General features: G+C 44.0%; 1 protein-coding gene and 1 long non-coding RNA gene across 2 annotated transcripts in view; one reads left to right on the top strand and one right to left on the bottom strand.

The window, feature by feature from the left end:
- Window positions 1-1,736: 1,736 nt before the first annotated feature.
- Window positions 1,737-24,012, bottom strand: part of LOC117825845 — a 60,128-nt gene continuing 37,852 nt past the window's right edge. Inside the window, exon 3 of the long non-coding RNA XR_004633919.1 lies at window positions 1,737-1,841. This is a non-coding gene — a long non-coding RNA (uncharacterized LOC117825845). The remainder of the gene's footprint in view (window positions 1,842-24,012) is intronic.
- The window catches only part of gpr4 (G protein-coupled receptor 4), a 53,172-nt gene continuing 31,920 nt past the window's right edge, over window positions 2,761-24,012 (top strand). The window contains exon 1 of the mRNA XM_034701780.1: window positions 2,761-2,972. The gene's annotated coding sequence lies outside the window, so the exon portion shown is untranslated. The remainder of the gene's footprint in view (window positions 2,973-24,012) is intronic.

Here is a 24,012-nt window from a genome sequence, read left to right on the forward strand (position 1 = left end):
GATACGAGGGTGCCTGATTTTTAAGGGCTTTGTAGGTTAAAAGAAGGATTTTAAATTCTATTCTACATTTTATTGGGAGCCAGTGAAGAGAAGCTAGCACTGGAGAAATCTTTCTTAATATCTTAGAAATTGCGGCGTTAAAAAAAAAATTCACCCCCCGACCAGTGTGTGCCGATCGAGAAATGAGCTATCCAGACTCCACTCGTCTTTTGAACCAGGCTGTAAACATGTTTATTTCTGCTGTAAAGATCGGCTTCTTTGAATTAGTGTGTATGTGGTTTCCTGTACTTCCGGAGCCAGCCTCTAGTGGACACTCTATGAACTGCAGTTTTTAGCACTTCTGAATTGGACTCATATTTTTAGACCGGAGGTTGCCGGTTGATCTCCGTTGATCTTACCATAAAGTATTTCTTCATTTTAAGCTGATGTATTTTCTTTATTCTTTCACTTAAAGTTGCAGAATGTGTTTTTTTTGTTATTTACTTGTGGACTGCATTGTGAGTTGTATTTAAAGAAACCCTTCTACATATTTGTGTCTGTTGTTCTTTGAAACATTACCGTAAAATCCTCAATCCCTTTCGTTCAGTCCCGACAACACTCCTCTGATGTCTCAGATTTTTGTGGAGAACTCAGAGTGTAATTATGCCCTGGTGGGAAATACCCACTCAGTCGCTCTGCCATGAAGGTTTCCAGAGCATCTTGAAACATTTACAGCATGGGGAGAGATCAAGCGTAGGAGAAACAGTAGGCTCAGCTAAATAAACAGAATTTAAAGAAAGGCTTCGGAGCAGGAGTCTCTGCTGCAAGTCAGAATCACTCAGCGGCTCTAAGCTGCTCAATCTCCTTAAAACCACAGAGTAAATGAGCTGGAAGGTGTCTTAATGTGTTTTAATGGGACATAATGAGTTCACTGCTGGGAGGCGTTTTACACCAACACGCCTGGCTTCCTTAAAAACCTAAAATCAGCTGCTCGCCCTGTAAACAACGCTCACTAACACGGAAACTTCTGCAGGGACGCAGTCAGATATCAGATCAACAGTGTGCTCCCACAGGACGGCACATACATATTACACACTGCAGCTCATAAACACTCAGAAAACACTCCTGAGTGGAGGACAGATGAAGCAAATGTCTCTTATTTAAAGTTTAACAGGCTGAAAGTGTGAAACCGCTTTACCACCCACCTGAGAGAGTGAAGCCGCTCACAGGCAGCCTCCTCCAGGTGTCTCTAAAGGTGATCATCAAACACAAAGAACATGAGACCAGTCTGAGAAACTCTGAGACACATGGGCGACAGTTTCTGATTCTCCATAGCAACAACATCTTCATCTCCCACCTCCGGATTCCAGACGAGCAGGAGGACGTCTGTCACCAGAGGCTGCTCTGATCAAACTTTCCTGGAGCAGTGAGAACAGATACACTGCTTCAGATATATAAACCATTTAATACACCCACACATCAGAGCATGAACATATGATAAGGACCCTATAGTTTTAGCTCAGCTGGCACACCACTGCTTTACATGCAAGCTCAAATGATCATTAATGAGTCCGCCCTGGGGCGCTTTGGCCAAGTGGTTGGGGTGGTTTTGGGGTAAATGAATGTGTCTCTCTCTTGTTGCGTTTTCTTTGTTGTCGTTGTGTTTTGAACTTCAGGGCCACCGTAGTGTTTCACCTGCAAGGACCACAACATCAACAGGATGACAATTGTTTATTTAATTGGATTTAATTGAAACAGTGATTCTGAACTTTAACTCATTGAACTTCTTGCTGTAGTTGATTTGGGGAAATTTATTGGGGCTTATCTGCAGCTCCAAGGCACGATGAACTCCCATTTAGGACCTGAGAGGAAAAAAAGGTTGAGAGGGAGGAAGGGATAAGGAATGTGAAAACAAACAGGGAGGAGAGGGATAGGCTGATAGAGTGATAGAAGAGACGTTGTTGAGGTGTGGCTCTGCTCCTGAAACTTTACTTTAAAGCATCACTTAAAGATAAACTAGCAGCAAACAAATCTTTATTTTTTATAAAAGATAAATGTAAATATTTCAATGTCTTGATACTTTAAACACTTGATGAATTAAGAAGGGTTGGATATTTAACAAGGGGTGATATCTAAATGACTTTAAAAGGACTTTTTGTTAAATTAAATTCAAGATTGACTTTAATAACATCTAATGAACAACACTGTGCAGTGCCCGCTCTGAAACCACCCTGCTGCTGGAGGACTGATGTTTCTGTCACCGAGCTCCTGCTGACCTTTACACACTGACACAAACACAAACACACACACACACACACAAACACTGATCACTTTCTGCTGTCACTGGCACTTATCAGACAGAAAAGAGAAGTAAATAAAAAGCCTGGAGTGAAACAGAGGTATGCAAATGTTCATCAGTTCATTTTCACTTTTCATTAGGGTTGTTACTTCTTTTTGTTTGCACCTCTTTTTGCTGTTTTTCTGATCCTAAAGGAAGAAAGGAATCTGTTTTTTAATAAAGATGAGAGTTGTTAAATGTGAATTTATTACATTGATCATGAATAATCAGAAATATTTTATGTAACTTTCACTGTTATTGCAGAAACTTTCAGAAACAATCACAGGCTGATTGTGTATTCTAAATAATCTCCATACTGACTTTTAACTTTCTGTGGAACGAGAGAAAAAGAGGGTAAGCATTACGCATGATACTATTACGCGCACACTCTCTCTCTCTCTCTCTCTCTCTCTCTCTCTCTATCTCTCTCTCTCTCTCAGTCTGCCGGTTGTTGTCGCTCTCTGCTCTCAGTCTGTCTCTGACTCTCTGCAGCTCTGCGCGCAGACCCGCAGCAGTGTTCCTGAACGCTTTACGCGGAGGTTGAATGAATTGAACTTTTCCTCTGGAGGATACTCGTTGTGTTGTTTCATTGTGTGCTCTCTTGTTGTTTTTTTGGGACATGACAGGAGGACATCAGGACATCAGGACCCTGAATGTGAGTACCGTTCTGTTCTCTGACTCCTCTGTGTTTTCCCTCTCTTCACTCAGAGAAGCAGAAGTGTTCAGTAAGTGAAACTGTGAAACTGTCACCTGCTATAGAAAGCTATGATTCAGCTGCGTTTAGCTGCATGACTGAGCTCAGGCATTATAACATACATAACATGTATTTATACTGCAAGGACACATCATGTACTTATAATGTACCTATACCGTGCAGAAAAACACCTACAGGGGAGTGAGTGAAGCACCTCAGCTGCTTTTTGGGGGAACTACTGAATTATGCTGATTTATGCATCAAGCTCATGCTTTCATTTTACTGTTACACAACACTGAGAACACCACAGGACTGTGTGACTGATAGCATGAAGGGTTATACATTATAAACCTCAGGTCTTATATAATAAGATATCAAAATGCAAATGTAAGGCTGTCTAAAACTTTCAATCTTGGATTATAATGCCTGGTACTTCTTAAGTTAGTATATCAAATTGCATTCACATCCCCACCTTGCTTTATCTCCATGCTCTGTAGGAAACCCTCCACACTGAGTGAGAGTGTTGCTCTAGTTGTGTAACAAACTGTCACACACTGTAGTGTTCTTTTTAAAGACAGCGATAAGATGAAGACACAACCTGCTGTCTTTATGCATCTCCTCTGACTCTGAACTCTCTCTTTACTCCACGTCTGACATCACTTCCACTCCACACACAGCCGGCTGCTCTCTGCTCCCATTAGCTCGTTGTAAAATAAAGTGAAATTGCATTAGTACAGGGAAATGTTACAGGACAGAAGGCACTTGTGCCTCTGCACAGCTGAAGGGGGGGTTTTGACTGCAGACAATTAATAAATCATGAGAGTGGACAAATAAATCAGCTGCTCGTGACACTGAACCTCTCTTTCTCTTTCTGTGGCTCTGTGCAGGGAGCAGAACATTGTTCTGTTAGATCAGCTGTGGAGCAGAACCCTCTGTGGTGCTGCGAAGAAGAACCCTTCAGAAATAGCTCATTGTGTTCTGAGACAAGCTGCAGGGTTCTTCTTTGGATGTGCTGCCCACATACAGTCCAAATGTTGTCAATCTATCATTCTGAAAAAGACTATGAACATAGCTCAAAGTAATCCGAATGTTGCCGTATGTTCAGGGTGTATTTAGCTGTATCAGGCGTGTTTAGTTCACTTGCTGTGCCGTGTTCAGACGATAAACAGGCTCAAGGTTTGCAAGCTGATAAAGGTTTAATCAGGGACGGTCTTCACTGGAAATCTGACTGCTTTACATATGTGATAGGAGCGCAATGTCACAAACGTCACAAGATCCACGTATGTATTTTAACTAACCAGAATAACACTGACTAGATTAGAAGATAACACCTGACACATTTCTAAAGCTAACCATGAAGTTTCTGCACATAAACCTGTGTTTCTTATGATTAATGGCATGTTCTGCAGGTGTATCCTAAAAGGACGCAATGACAGCATCAATAAGGTCTTCACGTAAGAAGAGTAAGCAGTAGAGGACTCATCTGAAACTCTGATTTGAAGGACACTGATGTGAACAATGTAGATAAAGAGACATGACTTTGAAGGATCAGTTCTTGGCGGAGTCTTCTGGTTCTTAATGCGGATGTCAGGAAGACACAGAGAGAAACAAAGTGCAGCACGGTGTAATGAGGAGTCATGTTTACTGTCATGGACGAATCAAAGACATGAAGCAGTTTGTGAGATAACATCATCGTCTTTTAATTAAATATTAGTTCCCCGGTTAAAGAGAAGCCTTGATGGTTTTATTATCGGTGAACGTACTCCTGAACTGGGTCCGTATGAAATCTGGTCCTTGAAAGGTGGAGCAGATGAGCGTCCTCGGGCAGGAAGAGAGTCTTAGAGGTTGAGATCTCCGGGAAGGATCGTGCTTCATTGAGCTGCAGGGAAATGTTTCAGCAGACCTTAATGCTCTTCTTAGTAAACAGTCTGCACAATGACTCCTCTGTTCCTCCTACAGGATTCCTGCTTTCAACTCCTACTCATGTAATATTAAAATCAGTGGAATCTCATTCTTCTTCTTTATTTCTGCCTTCATTCAGCTCTGTGGGAAAACGTCTTTTATTCCACCATTCCTCCTTCTCTTTCTGTATTTTCCTGTTTGTTTGTTTTCGGACTGTGTGACGTACATGTTGAACTTTAAAGCTCCTGTGAGGAACTTGTGGTTTGGATCAACTTTGGCGACCCCTGTGGACAAAACAGCGTCTCTGATCTCTCTTCTGATCTTGTACTGCACCCACACAAGTACTGTTTTCTTATACAAATCTCATGCTGTCTTTTAATAGTTCAATGTATCACTCCCTCTGTCTGACGCCTCCCTGCCAGCAGTAAAAATAAAGAGTAGAAATGATCGGTCTTGTTTGCTTTTGTAGGTCATAAAGAGGCATCAGTGTTACCATCAAAGATACGATTTTGATACCTTTATGTCGTCTAAGAAGCAAGGTGCATCCGACACGCAGGTGCAACCAATGCACCAGTACTAAATCCAGAAGTTGTGGCTCAAAGTTGTGAGCGACTGCGACATGCACAAAGCATGTTGGATAAACAGCTTCAGAATACTTCAGAAACTTATATCATTTATTAGTTTTATCACTTCGTAGTCTCAGGGGGATCAGGACCATGGGACGCCCGGAAGAGCAGAGGCCGAAGTGTAGTATGTGCACGCAGAGGAGCTCGGCTCTGGGTGTCAGACGGGTTAGTGGAACAGTTAGTGGACCGATCCTGGGGAAATGAGCGGAGCATATGCAGGACTGCTCGGCCTGCAAGATTTCCCCAAATGCACCACAGCGGTGCAAAGAGTGGAGAGACAGCTATACAGACAGATTACAGACAGTACGTGATTAGCAAACAAGCTAACAGCTAAGGCAGCACTGAGGGGAGCTGGCTGAGACATCAGGAGACGGTCTGAGCAGGAGTGGAGTCGTTTTGTTGAACATGTGTACACGTGACTCAGTGTTTCATTGCTGATTGGTTGGATATTTATTATGTCATTAAATGTCAGGTTAAACCAACCCCCTTAAAACCCAGTGTGAATATTTGTTAAAAAACGTAAATGAAAATGGATTGAAGTTGAGTTCTAATATTTTGACATAGTTCTTAGTATTTACATATAGTCTGAAATATCAGAGGTTGAATGTTTTGTTGATTTGGGTTCCCAGGGCCTTTAAAGAAAACAGTAAATGAACACTATTAAGAGACCAGTGAAGGGGTGTGGCACGAGTCTGTAGTGTCACAACCCGGCTCATAGATTGTGCCAGAAAAGGGAGGCAGATGCGAGTTGGTGAAGCACAATGAATAATTTAGGAGCTGGTTGCAGGCTGGGAGTCTGTCAGGGTGGCAGGGTGGTGAAAACAGATGATACCACAGAGAGCTGCACAGCTGCATAGAAACTGCACATTACAAGACATCACGCAGGAACACAGTTTAAACTCTCAGCATCTGTGAGCCTCCAAAAAACAGACTGGTGTCGCTTCTATTCCAGACTTTACGGTAACTTGAGTGTTTCATAACCAGATAAAAACTCCTCACAGGAGCTCTGAGATTATCTTACGTATGGCCCAACATTCCAACATCTATAAGGAGAATATACAACACACACTTTCTGTCTGTTTCATCCTTTATTACAATGTATAACAGCATCCAAAGTAAACCATTCTTTCCTCTTCCTCTTCCTCGCCCCTCCACCTCCTCCTCCTCCTCCTCCACCTTGTGTGTTGAACTATTTCTGACCTCTGAGGTAAGATAATCTGAGCCGTTTGAGCTCCAACCTTGGAGGCAGGAGGATGACTGCGGTTAGCAAAGAGCCCCAGCTGTACTTATCTAATGCTCCCTTTTACCACTCCCCAACCAATCACACACACACTTAAACACACACACACACTTCTCCACCCCTGACCCATATATGTAGATCTCTCCTCCGTTAGCCGTCTCCTTCAGAGATCAGTCCGTGGTGTGAACTTGAAAAGAATGTGTCCATCCTTTGACGATGTTCAGCTCACTTCTCACTCTGCACACTGAAGTGTCAGTTTCTGATCCGTGCATTAGAACAGAAGAGGATGGTATTCATGCAATATGAGGAAAGATGCAGCAAGACATTTCAGAAAAACAAGCTGCGAGTACGTCTCATACTGAAATATTTCACCCAGAATAAGACGGAGTGAAACTAAGTAAAGCACAAATATCCACAGAGCTCCGAGGGTAAATCACATCACAACACTTTTCATCAGGCGCTTCCAGCAGGTCAGAGATGTCAGTTATCCTGGGGAATATCTCAAAATCTAATAGATGCTTTAGAAAAATTGGATTAAGGGAGGAAATTGACGGATGGGGAGATGAGACCAGAAGATGGAGGAAAAAGAACGTCTGACAGAAAAGAGGAGACGATAGTTTTCAAATACAGAAGCAAAAAAGAAAGCAGAGGATAGAGCAAGAAAGGAGAGAAGGAGGAGGAGGAGAGATGAAGAGGAGGGCGATAGCAGACAGGCTGGACATGAAAGCGGGATAATGGGTGGATGGGAGAGGACAAGAGGATAAAAAAAGGAGCTTGAGAGGCGGGGGAATGTGAAAGAGAGAGCAGTGATGGTGTAATTGCTCTCCAGAGGAGTTCTGATAAGCAGCACTTAAGAGCCTGTGCGGTTAAGTAATCACTGTGATTAAGGCCCAGAATGGCCACAGTGTTAGAGAGGGATGCTAACAGCTAGCCTGACTGGAGCATCAACACCCACTGCCCTGCTTTATCTAATTACACTGTGAGATAGCATAACATGTCAAAACATAACTTAACAGAGGAGAAGTTAGGAGTGAGACAGATCGACTGTCGCTGTGTGTGTTCACTGACTGTGAAGCCAAAAGATTTAGAGCTCCCCCTGCTGACAGGAAGCAGAACGACTCATAAACTCTGCCTCCTTTAGGCTACAATCCAACACAAGAATCTGTTCTGCTGTGGACTGTACCCCACTCTTACACGGGACTTCCACCAGATCTGTGTCCAGTCCGTCTCCAATCCGCTGCGGTCCAGCTCCAGCAGGACCGCCGGGCAGCTGAAGTGTGACCGAGGTTTACCCGCGGTAATCACTGAATCAAGGATTCTCCTCCTCCTCCTCTTCCTCATCCATGTTGTCTTTCTGGTCCTCTGAAAACCTCTGACCTGTTGACTCCAGGTCTGGCTCCACTCATCATGACGGTTTGTTGTTGTAGTTAAGTGAAATACGATCTGGTGATAACACAGAGTGTTTTATTCTGAAAATTAACCGGATGTTTTCATTTTCATTTGTTTTGGTGAAACCTGACTTCCTGTCCCGCTCCATCTGCTCTGTTGAGATTGATGCACCGGCATCCGGCAAAAATAGAAGTCTTGCGTATCAGCCGGAACGCAACGGAGCGGATCCAGTGGAAGTTAACACATTGACTAGTATAGAAACCTATCAGATCCGGTGCCATAATGGATCAGAGACGGATCTGGTGAAATTTGGCCGTTAGACCGTACTGACCTCAGAGATGTTTGCTGTTTTATTCATATAAGTTACATGAGTGTGTTGGGGAGCTGAAGTGGAGGGATGTGGCTCTACCAGTGGATCTCCTCCACATGGTGTGCAAGCATTGGCGATGCATTGTCCATCTCCTTGGCCCTCATCTGAGTTTGCTGAGAGAGTGTTATTGAGACAATCCCTCTGATTGGTTGGTCATCCAAATAAGAAATGAAACTGAGGAGTGAAAGCCAACAACTCAACAGCGCCTGTGCTGTTTGCATCCATTTTTCAGAAACATTGCCAACTGGAAATGTTTCCACTACAAAGCCTCTGAGAGTTGAGCTCCGCTGAGGTGACAGCTACAGGAAGATTCTCCTCAATCACAAAAACAGTTTGAGTATCTGCAGTCAGAGGTCTTCCTGTTTTCCTGTTAGTGAAAAGGTTGTATACCTGCCCCCTGCTGGGAGTGAGAGTTATTCCAACTCATGCAGAAGCTGAATATGAGCGATTTTCTGTTGTCTGTTTGTTGTTTGGTCAAGCACAGCTTCTTAACCGAGACATCTGCAGCGTGAGCAGGAGACAGTGTCAGTGTTTGTTGTTGCTAGAAGACTGAATCAGACACTCAGGGTGATATTATACCTGCAGTTTGTTTCTCTGCTCAGATTCAGGTGATGAAAAGATAGAAGAAAGATTGTTGCATTTATCCCTCTGGTCTTTTTGTGTTCACGCTGTAATGATGCAAAGCACAGACCATCACAGGTATGTCAGTACATCCTCCTTTTCCCACTGCACAGGTAAACATATGTCATGTGTGATCTGGTCACACTGCATTGTGGGAATCAGGCCCCAGAATGCTAGCAGCAAGGAGGTCAAATGCCTCATTGATAAATTGCCCTGGTTCAACAAACTGGACTAAACCAGCTGTTGATCCTGTAGGTGTGGTGGAGTCCTGTGATGTTGCTGCGCCTAGCACCAGCTCTCCTCATGATGTTGGATGGGATGTTGGATCACTACTTTCATGCTAACCACCACTGGAGTTTGATGAGTCAAACAGCTGTTTGTTCAAGGGTTGATTTTCTTCTCACTGCAAACAAACCAGGGTTAGATTAGAAGCTAGGCTCTTGGAGTTGATCTTGGTTGGTTTGTTCTTCAAAAGACGGCTGCTTTGTTCATGTGTCCAAATGAGCAGAGCCAAGGAGGGCTCTCCAAGTGACCCAGGTGTGAAAACACTCAAAACAAGTCTTAGTAAACACAATGTCTACTTTCACCATACGTTTGAACCAAGCAGCAACCTCCAGCTGCGAGAATTGAGGCCAATGTGAAACTGCAGTTCATCGCAGATCAGCTTGAGGCTGGCTCCGGAAGTACAGGAAACCACATACACACCCATTCAAAGAAGCTGATCTTTACAGCAGAAATAAACATGTTTACAGCCTGGTACAAAAGACAAGTGTAGTCTGGATAGCTCATTTCTGGATCGGCACACACTGTACGGGGGGCGAATTTTTTCATAACACTGCAATTTCTAAGATATTGAGATTACGAGTCTTCCGATGAGAGGCCCAGCTGACTTGATTGACAGGCGGGAACACTGTAGCTGTTGGCTAGGAGGCTCAAAGCCCGCCTCTTTACATCACACTCGCTCAACAGCAGTTATCTTGAGTTCAGCATTTCCAATATGGCCGCCGCCGCCGACTGGCCTCAAAACAGCGTTACAGAAACAGATGGGTGACGTCACAGATACTACTTCTACAGTCTATGGTTTGAACATGTGAAAGAGTTTGCATGATTTATGCTTAGCAGGCAAGTTGACCAACAGGTCCTTCTCCCTAAACTCAATGCACACACACACACACACACACACACACACGTTGGTCCGATGGATGGAGAGTAGATTGTTTTTGTCCAGTCCGGAGTGAGAAATGTCAGCCTGCCGGCTCACGCCTCACCTAATTGGATAATTGTCCCAGAAGACTCTGAGAGAGGTGTCACGATTCTGGTCTTCTAATGAGAGGGATGAGTCATGAGCTGGAGAAGGTGACAGTGGTTTCAGTCACACATGCTCATCCAACCACCTGACCACACACACACACACAAACACATTCACACACACACTTATTCACACACTTCCAGAGGAGTCTGGTGGTGAGTGTAGCTCTGTGTTTAATTGGAGGCAGAGAGGTGTTTTTGTGCTGCTGTGTTTTCTTCGTGGGCGACTCTGCGTTTGTTTTGACAGAGTGAGAGCTCATTTGCATCAGTAACAACGTCTCCTGCCAAACTCTGCTTTGTTTCAGCTCAGCGAGAAGGCAATAGTTTGTTTCCCAGTTTATTTACGGTGCAGCAGAAACGCTGGAAACTCTTTTTTAGCTTCACGTTCAAAGTCTGTCGTTTCTCTCTCCTCTCTGTTCTTTAAAAGAGTTGTTACCTGGCCTGATGTTAGTGAGCTGACATTTTACAGATCCATCCTTTTATTAATTGACCCATGAAATGAAAATAATCAGCTGCTTCTAATTCATCACAGTTAAAGGCTCAGGTACTCGTAAGTATTTCATTAGCATCATTATCCAGATTTTCAGGTTCAGACGTGGAATTAAAGGAAGGTGAGCTTCACGCAGACGTCTTCTCAGATTCAAACTTGAAGCAGGTTTTCATCTCCATGATGAAATGAAATCTCAGACTGAGAGGAGTTCAGACCGAAGTGATGAAAAGAAAGTGTGTGTGTGTGTGTGCGGTGTGTGTGGTGTGTGTGTGTGTGTGTGTAACTGCTGACAATCTGACACTGCGTCTAAATGTCCCGCTAAAAAGGTTTGGATGATGACACTGCCGTCAGTCTGTAAACACTGTTAGCCTTGTTACACTCTCTCACTCTCTCTGTTTCACTTTCTCTCTCTCACACACACACACACACACACACACACACACACACACACACACACACACACACACACACACTCTCTCTCTCTCTCTCACACATGCACACACACACTCTCTCTCTCACACATGCACACACACACAGATGTCTGCAGTGTGGAGACAGCAGCACCTGTGGCCAGCATTAGAGCCGTTTCAGGTGGTCGATAACCATCTCACTCTCCCTTTGTTTGTCTTCTTTCTTTCTTTCCCATTAACCTCCATCCCTCCATCCACTTTCCTCTCCTCCTCTTTCATTTTCCATCCATTTCTTTCCCCTTTCTTTGTTTTTATGAGGATCAATTTCCTCCAGTGTCTTCTTTTGCCGTCTGCTCTTCTCACACTCGGTCTTTTTTTAACCTGCTCTTCTTCTTTTTCAGTTTCCCCTTTTTTCTTCCCCTCTCTCTTTTTCTCTCTCTCTCTCTCACACCCAAAATAACTATTCCTCTCTTGCCATTTGGCCCACCTCCTTGTTTTTCATTTTCCATCTCTTTCACCCTTCCTCCCTTTAAGCTCCTTGATCGATATGTTTCTCCTTTAGCTCCGTCTCATTCCTCTCTTCTATCTTTCACTCTTCATTGTGCAGTAATTATCTGACACTAAGAGCTTGTTTTTCAGAAAGTTAAATCATTGAAAAGTTTACTTCCCGTCTTTGCAGAAGAGGTCGTGATGACTTGATGTTTACTTGTCTCTCTTTGGCTGTAGACCGGTCCAGACTTCATGTAGGCTGAGCTGATGGAGCTGGCTCAGTGTCAGAAGGACTTCCTTTGAAAGTCATGACTTTGGTCTTTGATGCTTCTCTCTCTCCGGGTTGCTGATGTGAAAGAACAGAAAACACTTAAAGAAGAAAGATGAAGTTTATTCATCCGCGCTGCTGTTGCTGTTTATGACTTAAAACAGAATGAGGGGGAGGAGGAGGGTGAAGATGCTGCCAATGAATCTACATGACATTTGAGATGGACTGTCAGCTGGTTTGTAGGTGGAAGGAGAGGACAGATTCCTCTCTCTCTCTCTCTCTCTGGTCTGCAGATATTGACTGTTCAGTAATGTGCATTGGAGATGATGAGATGAAGCTTTAATGATCCATGATGGAGAAAATGTGAGTGCCAATGATGCAAAAAATACAAGTCGAGGTGTATGCATTTGTTGGAGTGTCAGATATATAGATCAGAGTATAGATGGATGGTGTGCAGAGGTATTGATTGCATCATGCAGCAGAAATGAAGCCAATGTGGAAGTGCTAAAAACTGCAGTTCCTCGAATCCCCATAAACATCAATGCTTTGTTTACAGAGTGGTTCTAAAAACGTTTTGCAAAGCTCATTTTTTACTCGTTCACACTGTATTCAGAGTGAATTTATCAGGCTGAGAGTTATAAATAGTTTTGCATATTTAAGGGTTGACAGGTGGGAGTGTTTCTGGTTTGATTGCAAGTTAATTGTTTCAGCAACTCTTATTTAGGAATACAACTACGCCCATGTTGTAAACAGTCTGTGGTCCAAATAAGAGAAGTGTTATTGCTCTCAACAGGGTTTATTCTAGATGTAGGCAAAGGCTTGTTTCCCTTCACACGAGAGACAAAATGTTAGTTCTGTTTTTTATTTCCTCTCCACAAACATCTGTGTTTTACTCTAACGGCCAAATTCCACCAGATCCGTCTCCGATCTGTCATGGCACCGGATCTCTCATAGGTTTCTATTCTAGTCAATGTGTTAACTTCCACTGGATCCGCTCCATTGCGTTCAGGCCGCGTCTCTGATCCGGCAGGTCGGAGTCCTCCGGATCAGATACACAAGACTTCTATTTTTGCCAGATGCCGGAGCACGACGCATCAATCTCAACAGAGCAGATGGAGCGGGACAGGAAGTCAGGTTTCACCAAAACAAAATGAAAACATCTGGTTGATTTTCAAAATAAAACACTCTGTGTTATCACCAGATCGTATTTCACTTCACTACAACAACAAACCAAAGTCATGATGAGCGGAGCCAGGCCTGGAGTCAACAGGTCAGAGGTTTTCAGAGGATGATATAAAGACAACATGGATGAGGAGAGGAGGAGGAGAATCCTTGATTCAGTGATTACAGTGAGAAAACCTCGGTCACATGACTCTAGCTGTCTGGTGGTCCTGCTCCGTGCTGCGCTCCGAAAACGCAACCGGTGGGTGTTGACAGACGTGAGATTACAGAGCCAGACTGGAGATGGACCGGCCACGGATCTGATGGAAGTCCCGTGTTAAGCTACATAAAACATAACCACAGTGATACATCGATTTATTTAATTCTAGGTTCTCAATTTGTTGAGCTTGTTCACTGACAGCTACTTTCATGTGTGTCTGAAATAAAAGCCCCGCTTATGACTGACCATGAAAAACACAGAGTACTACTTCTTTAAATTAAAAGCAGTCAATGTCAGAAACAAGGGAAGGCTTTTATTTTGAAGTATCCACAGAAAGTTCGATGTGATTGTCAATATGTTGTGACTACATTTGTCATTAACCTTACCTAACCACAGGCTGGGATAGATCCAGCATCACTGAAGTCTTCAGGGTTTAAGTGTTGAGGTTAGTCTTGGTGATGCTTCTCCCTGAACAGTATGAAAGCTGGCGCGCCCGTCCTCTCTTAACGTGCCGTCTGAAACACAATCCACGTTGTTTAATTCTTCACGTCTCTCTCCTTTGCTGTAACTTTTATTCTCCATGAGGACAGCTGGCAGACTTGTGAGTGTTCATGATTTCACTTCTCTGCTCTGAACTTGCCTGACCGCCAACCGTTGCCTCACCGAGGCTGACAGAGAGCTCTGTTTGTTTTTAATGAAATTCAAAATATACTTCATCGTTCTGAGAAACATTTTGGTTTACAGAAACTTTTTCTGCACTGAACAGAACACAGTTCAGTTTTTCCTCTCTCTGGTGCACATCTTGACTTGCTTGGACCTCGCTCTCATGCCTCTTATCTCCGTCACTGACTCATTCAGCGTATCTTCATCTGTTTTATTTTCTTTATATGCTGACGATACGACTGTATTTCTCTCAAATAAACAATTAACCGCTCTTAGTCTGCTGATTTAAATCACACAAACATTTGAGGGGTAAATACTAGGAATATTATGATAAAACTTTAAATAAACAAGTTATTATAAATATAATTTAACAATCTTTTCTTAGGTCTCCTGTAATAATCTCTATTTACAGACTCTGCAAACGTAGAATCTGTACTCTGGAGCATTGGATGGCTTCATGTTTCTGTTTGGAGTAGAATTGACCAATCAGTTATCAGCAGGCTTTGGTGAACTCAGGCAGAACACAACGCTGCACTGACATCCCGAGTTGCATCAGCAAATCATTTTCTTTATAAGCAGATTTCTGCATGCAAGTGCAACTTACAATAAACCTTTTGAACATGAGCATCAAACCTGCTCGAAGTGATTTTGAAAAATCCCAACAGCTGTTAGATTTCCCAACTTCCTGGACTGTGATCACACCTCAGATAAACATTTCAAGAGTTGTATTCTTCCCCTCTTGAGGAAAGACCTGACAAAGTTTGCACTTGACCTGTTAGTTGTAAGTAACTCATCAGGTAATATGTTTCTAGTGAAGCCTCTGTGTAGCTTACTGCCTCGAGATGAACCAAGACCTACTTGTGACAGACGAGCGGGCGCTCCTCGTGGGGATATAATGAACTGAGGAATGACGGTGTTTACTTTGCAGATGTAAACACCACAGGGACAGGGAGGTCCTGGCTGGAAATCATTAAACGCCAACCTTAAGCTACGCTGCAATTACTAAAAAGTTGGCTTCCATTGCCAGAGTCATATATGACATAAGATAAGATAAGATAAGATACTCCTTTATTCGTCCCACAATGTGGAAATTCATGGAGTTACAGCAGCAAACAAGAAGGTGTACAGAACAAGAATATATATAGAAAAGAAATGTCCATCAGAGACGACAGCTTGGCCATAATTCTCCTGTCAGCCACCACCTCCACAGGGTCCAGGACTGAGCTAGCCTTCTTCCCCAGCTAGTTCAGTCTTGCTCTCCTGTATCCTGTCCGCCCACAGCAAGTGAAATCCTTCCAATGTGGCGTTCCTGTCCGGTGTTAGCTCTGTTAGCATGATGCTACTGTGGTGCTGGGTTAGCTCGTCCACCTTATCGTAGGTAGATCTTACATTCCCCATAACAGTGGGTGGAAGGACAGGTCCATGTCGTCTTTTCTTAGCTTGCACCTCAATACAGGCACGTCGTCCTCGCCTCCTTCTCCTCAGCTCGCAGGGAACATCAGACCTAGCATTGTTTAGCATCAGCATGCTACAGGCTGATAACAGCTGATCTCGTATGTAAACAATGTTACCATAGTTACATGCAGGATCTCCGGACACACACAGGAACAAACATAGCAAAAACACCACTGCAAACGTAGCCAGTTTGGTGTCTATGGCCAACACATACAGTATGTCCTCTTGTCAGATTGATCCAGTTTGTAGAGCTGTAATACATTTTTCTATAATGTATTTATAGACACTTTTGATTGATAGTGCACTTTAGAAACGTGTGACTCATCAGTGTCAACACACACCCAACATGTGTTTTTCTTACCCATGTGTCAGGTGTCAATGTCAGCCGGTTGGGTTTTTGATTTGTGTTGGATCTTTTTCAGCTGGAGGTGAAGCCCGGAAAGAGATTTGATAAGACTCTGACCCCCGGTGCCCTGGTGTCACTCACCACAACACACAAGAATAGAACGGACCAATCAGACGAGAAGAGACAAAACAGGAAGTGGAACAGGAAGCAGCCACATCCTGGCAGCAGACCGGTGATGGAAAGCCCGCATCGTTGTCACTAATGACGACAATAACTGCTTTTAAACATTATCATCGCCTCAAACTAACCTTCACCTCTGAACACTGGAGTGACCCTCACTCAGAGGGGAAGATGTGACGACCAGAGAAATGATCAGATATCATTTACTGCACATAATCTCTCCGACACTTGCTGCAGATAATCATCAGTCAGACATGTATTCTTTTAGAGGAAGTTTGGTCTCTGCTGTTCAGGTCGTATGTGTGTGTGTGTGTGTGTGTGTGTGTGTGTGTGTGTGTGTGTGTGTGTGTGTGTGTGTGTGTATGTGTGGGTGTGTTTGTAGGCTAAGTGTGTGCACTGGGTGGATGTTCAAGATAACTCCCATCTGTCAGCACACAGAGTCACACACCCACACCTACCCCCAACTCAACAGAACTTCACACAGTCATACACACCTCTCTGTGCCTCTCACACACACACACACTCTCACACACTCACACACACAGAGCTCTGGTGGGATTAGTCTGGCAGGCAGTGCTTCAGAAATGAGTGGAGGTTTTCTGCAGCCGGTTATTAAAACTGCTGACACCTTCACATCCAAACCTCGGCTGGAATATCATTCGTCTGAGGTGCAGTGAGCTGCCCCGGACTCAGAGAACGAGCTGCCATGTTCTGCTGATTTGGTGCACGGCAGTTCAGACACACTGCATGAGTAAGATGGAAGGCAGATGGAAAGTTATATTCTAGAGGAGGTAGAGGCAGAAGAAGTCTGGGATGGATCGGCTTCTTCGACAGGATTTAACAAACCCTACTTTCTGTTGTATCCAGTCATAACTTTAAAAGTTTAATGAGTGATCAAGATTAAAAAGAAGTAAAGAGAATGTAAACTTTGCACACAGCACACTCTGAACATCATGGTCAGACTTCAGGGTTTGAACTGGGTTTGCATTCACCAATGTGCAATGAAAGTCCTTTTTTCAAGCAGTAGGTCAGGGTGAAAACACTGACACTTAAAATCTGAACATGCAGACAAAACGTACCCTCTGGAAATAAATAAATAAACAACAACAAAACTTGCTCTGTCATCCTCCAGCCTCTCAGGTGGACTTCAACAACACAGGTGCTCAGCTAAAAAGGCCAACTATAATACATCACTTCGTCCTGTGTATTGGCTGCTGCATAAAGAAAGAACTTAGTCATCCAAATGTTGCATTCACACACACGCACACACACACACACAAAGTGGCTCATTCATTTCTTTCCGGACGTACAGTAACAAGCTCTGCTGATCTGATCAGAGCCAAATTAAGATTTGTTCAATAAAGCTCCATGCGGGAAACGTCACAGGAAAATGTGGCTCTTTTATTGAAGTCATTAATTTTCCCTGCAGGGTGTCAGGTCGAGCCTACGAGGGCTTTGAAACATGGACGGCTGCACCGCCACCCGAGCATGAAATGAACAGTCAGGATTAACTACCTGCAGCTTCCACTCTGCCCGGCTCTCTGGCTCAGGCCTGAGGCTGCATTTGTCTTTGACTCGGTACTTTCCCTCCTCTTCAGGCTCGTTGTCCTTTCTTCTTCTCCTTCATGCTGATGAATATCTATCTTTACTTAACTGTGAGAGCTTAGGATGAAAATACAAACGTGTGCTGAAGCCAGATGAGCTGTTTTGATTGTTCATTTATTTATTTGTTGTTTAAGGAACAGAGCGGTTTGTGCAGATACTTGTGCAGCATTTGTGGTTTTAATGCAGCAGACGAGGTAAAAGTTTGTGAAGGAGGAACAACAGTGGATCGAAAACTTCAAGCACTTTACTCCTCAGCTCTTCAGCTCTCTGTTTAAGTGCTGCAGTGGTTATAGAAGCATCGCTGGGCAGTAACAGGGCTGCAGCTGCAGCAGTACTTTACATGGCTCAGTCGCTTGGAGGTAGCTGATTCTCTACTAAATCAAACAGCTTTTCAGAAGCTCATCGATCAACCAACGCTGGAACATCCAAGCTATGTTTCCCACAACAAAGGTAGAGAGTGAGGGGGAGCCCTGCTGTGGTCTGACATCAAACTGCAGAGGATCAGTCGTCAGAAGTCTGTATTTATAGCAGACGGTCTCTACTTCTCTTATGAAAGTGGGGGAGTGGGGGGAGGTAGAGAGAACAGCCCAACGCTGCGTAGGTGGGCCTTTAGCCCGAACAGGCTCAGCCTCCCCCGTCCTCTTTCTAGTATCTCTCAACAGACTCATCTCTCTCTTTCTCTCTTTTCTTCACATGTGGGTTTGATGGGCGATGAGAGCAAACATGGAGGGGAGGGGCTTACTGTTATCCTCCCCGAGGTGTTGTGGGCCCATCTTGACTAAACACTGATGAAGGACGGATCCCACTTGGTCTCACTGCCCACTTATATAAGGTCTGGTGTGTGTGTGTGTGCGTGTGTGGGGGCATTAGTGGCCATGTGGTATGGTAAGTAGTGTCAGGTCTGTCAGCACCTGGAGCTCACATATACTGAGCCTGGGTCTGCTGAAGGAGGCGGTGCTGTTTGGGGTTGTGGTGGACTCTGAGGGCCGGGTTTGTTGGCTGGCTTATGAGAAGGATGAAAGCTCCTGCATGAGTCCTCACTGAGCGCTTAAAGACAGAACACCACAGGAGCAGATTTGGACCCGTGAGTTCAGATGAAGTTTTTCTTTAAAGGTCACACCGTTGGAAAAAAAAAAAAGGGGACACCAATAAGAGCAAACATGGAGAGGAAACCTTTTCTTATGTTTCCCGTTTGCTGATTCATTAACAAAACAGTCTCACAAAGGATCAAAGCTCCTCTGAAAATGTGCAGCAACCTTTCTATGAATATGTGATTTCTTATCAGCATCTCTTTGTTTCACTTCATGTCTTTGTGTGGCTGTAAACAGGCTGCCGGTCAGCGCAGGGCTGTGGGTGTACAGTAAATGGTTGATTGAGTTTAGACTTCCTGCAGCCTGATATAGAAAGAGGAAGGGAGACACATGAAAGAGGGGGCTTCATGTGAGAGATGTAGGGAGACGTGAACTCTGCAGTACCAGTCTGGCACTGCACCTAAAATTCCTGACATATTTCTTGGAGGGGTTCACGTGACGAAGAAAGAAGTCCGGAGAATATTTTTAGCTTGTGAACAGAGGGCAGGTAAAATCTGCAAAGTCATGGGACAGTTTATGAATTCAGCTCAGGACAGAGAAAGTGGAGGAAGGAACCTGAAGTTCTGTTTTCATTCCTGTCTTTCTTCTCGGCTACATGTTGTGCAAGAGGAGAGTTCAAAGTCAGCTGCTCTGCATTCATTTCAGCTGCAACCACGACTTTGTTCAAACTCAGCCGCTGGTTTCTGTCCTCGACTTCTTACAGAACGATGAAGTCAGGTCGCTTTAGAATGAATACAAAGAGAGTCTGTGTCCATCCTTTCTCTCTGCCCTCCACTTTACAGTCAGATCTACCTTTTCAGTTCATAGCAGAGAGGGATGAGAGACATAACATAACATTACATAACAGTGCTGGTGCTTTCCTCTTAAAGTAAACCTCCAAACTGGTCCTCCGGTCCCGGTGTTGACTTCAAGTCCCTGAGGAACTTCACAAAGACATTTTAAATTAATAGACTACAATGCATCTGTATGAAATGGAGGGATGGAAGTTTGTTTTAGGAAACATAAATAAAATGTTTGAACAAAATCCGGTCTGTGAGATTTAGAGAAAGAAGCAGCGTTGTGTTTGAAATATGTGATAATTAAAGCTCCTGTGAGGGACGTCTAGTTGGTGTTCCCCTGTGGGAGAAGTGTCATCTCTTATTCTTTGCTGGATTTGTCCTGTCCATGTGTACAAAGACATTCTGCTTTATTTGACAGTCAAATGCATCTCCTCAAGAATTGATGGCATGTCAATTTTTTTTTTAAAAGAGGCTGTTTGTGCAGCTTTAGTTTCTCTGACACCTTCGCTGCACCAGAAGTTTCAGGAAATAGAAAATAACTTCTTAAAAGACTTTTCACTGATAGTCTTATTTGCTTTGATAAGTCATATACAGTCATCTGTGTGAATTTCAGTCTGTTTTATATCCTCTTAAAAACTCCTCAGAGGAGCTTTAAGAGACAAGAAGAGGTAGGAAGCATCATGTGTTGCAGAATTAAGGTGCAGGTGCCTCATGTACAGCAGCTACAATCCTCCTCACACTGGATGTACGATCGGTTCACAGTCCCAACATGACTTGGTGCCATAGACTGTATAAATAATGAACATAGTATCCGTGACGTCACCCATCTGTTTCTGAAGCACTATCTTGTGGCCAGTTGGCGGCGGCAGCCATATTGGAAATGCTGAACTGAAGATAACTGCTGTTGAGCGAGTGTGACATAAAGAGGCGGGCTTTGAGCCTCCTAGCCAACAGCTACAGTGTTCCCACCTGCCAATCAAGTCAGCTGTGCCTCTAATTGGAAGACTCGTAATTTCAATATCTTCAAAATTGCAGTGTTATGAAAAAATTTGCCCCCCGTACAGTGTGTGCCGATCGAGAAATAAGCTATCCAGACTACACTTGTTTTTTGAACCAGGCTGTAAACATGTTTATTTCTGCTGTAAAGATCAGCTTTGTGTGTATGTGGTTTCCAGTAATTCTGGAGCAAGCCTCAAGCGGATCCTCAATGAACTGCAGTTTCCACATTGGCTTCAATTCTCGTGGTTGGAGGTTTCTGCTTGCTCGGTGCATGTCTCACAAACTCTCCTGTTTTGAAATGTTTCTTCTCAGCTTTCACAACTTGTTAAAAATCAGTGAGACACAAACTGAGCTTTGTTTGCAGTGTTTGGAAACCATTCCTCCTGTCCAGCTGCTTCTTATTGTTTTGGTTTTCCTCTCTTGTAGTTAATCTGTTAATCTCTGCTCCTTTCTTCTAACGGGTGTGAAGATTTGACTGCATGTGTTTGTAGTTTCAGTTTCATCAGGTTTGACAGATTAAGTCTAAAGTGGATGGTGAAAGTAATCAGTGCAAAAAAACCTTGGCTTCTTTCCTCTCTCTCTTTCCACACACACGCACACTGCACACACACTCAGGTGAGACAGCCACATGATGACAGCGTGGGTCCTCAGGCTTCAGTCTCATGACTCAGCTCAGCAGCTGATGACCGGCTGGAAGCTGTTATCATGAGCTTTCTCTCTCCTGTTGTTCCTCGCAGCTCTCGGCAGCAGCGTCGTCTTCCTAACATGTTCTGTGGTGACGGACGTCGTGTTCAGGCTGCACCGTAACAGCAACACATCCTGTCCTGATTATTATTGTCACTGGTGGAGCTCACATGTAGTCATTAGTGTGTCGCTGGTGACCTGTGGCAGAGAAAAAAAGACACGCTGAGAAAGTCTCTTTTCTTTTTCACTCTTCCACAGGAGTTCTTAGTTTTCATTCTCCATCTTTGGCTTGGGGCAGACGTGTTTTCATCAGCGATATTATCCAGTCAGTTCTCTGAGTTTCATTGTGGGAAAATCCTTGAATTCATTGGAACATTTTCCTGATTGTAACCTGTAGTTTCTCACAACTCACCCTCTTTTTCTGCTGCGTTGTGTTTTCCCCTCTAGCTGAGATAAGTCCTCTAATGAAGCTTTAATCCTCTCTTGTTTACAGTTCTTACTCCTGTTTCTATTCCTTCAGATATGAGTTTTTATGATACGATTAAGAAACCACAGAGAGACATTAGAAAGCAGTAATTGATTCTGTGTCCATGTCAATCTCTGCATCCAGGAAGAAACTGCCTGAGTGTGTGCAGAGACTGCCTCCTCTCAGCTCGTCTGTCGGGTCAGCAGACCAAACATTTACTGTCCTAATTAGTGTTTTACTGGACTGGAGGACGGGATGACAGATGGGAAGCAGTTGGCGTATCTGACATCAGAGTTATCAAGCTGATGCCTGGCTCTGGGTGTGAAGCCTCCTTTACATTAACATGCAGCTTGTCAGGAATATTAGATTCACTGTGCTGCACTTCACTGACGATGAAAGCCTGCAGAGATTTTAGCTGTGGTTAAAATCTCAGGTGCACCGGTAGATGCTCTCAAACATGGTCTGCAGTTTTACTTGTTCTAGGTCAGAGATGCAAACCAGGACTTTGGGTTTGGTTATGCTGTGTACATGCTGTCAAGTGTAGATGAGCGTATTTGTGAAGCATTGTGCAAATAGGAGCAGTTAAGTAAGACTTAGCCGTTCATTTATTTTCTGTTTATTCCACAAACCTGATCTTTACACTCAACCTGAAATGCTGGTCACATGTTGTGTGTCATGTGGATGTATTGCAGCCTCCTGCCACTAGCTGGCTCCAGTTAATGGCTACTTTTTAAATGCTATACTATCCAGATGTAAACATGCACAGTTTGGTGGGGTTTGGCAGTATCTTCAAAGAGGAAATGGAGATAAATGTTGACGTTTACCTGCAGTTTACCCAGTAGACCAAAGGCTGGTGGTGCTAGCTCTGCAAAGGTTAGCCACACTCTGCAAACCAATTTGATGTTCCTTGCAGACTCTGTGATCCAGTGCTTAGTTGATTAAATAAATCATGCACAATTGTGACTGTTGTTTTACCTTTAGGCTAGTTAGTTAGTTGGAGTTCAAATTTTTTTCGACTCGACTGACAAACTATAAAGTAAGACTCCACAAACAAACAGAGTCCATCCATCCATCCATTTTCGTCCGCTTATCCGGGGTCGGGTCGCGGAGGTAGCAGTCCAAGCAAATGCACCCAGACATCCCTCTCCCCAGCAACACTTTCAAGCCCCTCCTGGGGAATCCTGTGGAGATCCAAGACCAGGCGGGAGATATAATCCCTCCACCGAGTTCTGGGTCTTCCCCGGGTCCTTCTCCCAGTTGGACGTGCCCAGAACCGTCTGCGTCCTGGAGGCATCCTTATCAGATGCCCGAACCACCTCAGCTGACTCCTTTCGACGCGAAGGAGCAGCGGCTCTACTCCGAGCTCCTTCCGGATGCCTGAGCTCCTGACCCTCTCTCTAAGACTGAGCCCAGACACCCTTCAGAGGAAACTCAATTCAGCTGCTTGTATCCGCAATCTTATTCTTTCGGTCAAGACGCACAGCTCATGACCATAGGTGAGGGTTGGGACGTAGACCGACTGGTCCAACGGTCCGGTACAACGACGCCTAACTGCCGACGCTGCACCAATCCAATGAAACAAAGTGTGTGCATCCCAACTTTGCAAAGCATGTTGGGAATTCATGCAATTGATTCAAACATTTGCAGGGTTAGACACTTGCATGTCAAAGAACTCAAGAAAATTATGCATGAGTAGAACGTGCACTTCTGGAAACCAGAGTCTAATCTCCTAAATTCATAAAAACACAAGTGCTGAATGCATTTCGTTTCAGTTTATGTTATAAATTAAAGTGTTGAGGACTAACATGATAAATTTAAGAGAGACACATCCACACAGTGATCAACAACAGAGACACAAAGCAGGGCTTGTAGCATGTTCCAGTCACCTTGCAGAGAACAGTACAGTCAACACAAAGTGAGCAACCTTTCCCTGCTGAGCCTTAAAAAATGTGACACAGGTGAGACCGCGTGACAAACATGTTCTGGTCTGAGCTGACGACTTACAGCGACTGCTGCAGCGTGCTGACTCACACTCTGCTGGGACATTGCAGTCAGATGCCATAGTAGTGCACTTTACTCCAAAGATATTACAAAAAGTGATTACGCTGCTGGAGACTGAGCCGTTCTAATGATACGGTCTGGTTGTTTGGTCCAGATATACCCAATCATCTTCTCTGTAATCTAATCTGAAGTCACCGTCTGTTGTGACTCACCTGTAACAGGATCAGGCCTTTGATGG

This window comes from Notolabrus celidotus, chromosome 14, assembly GCF_009762535.1.
Source record: "Notolabrus celidotus isolate fNotCel1 chromosome 14, fNotCel1.pri, whole genome shotgun sequence".
In the NCBI taxonomy this organism is placed as follows: Eukaryota; Metazoa; Chordata; class Actinopteri; order Labriformes; family Labridae; genus Notolabrus; species Notolabrus celidotus.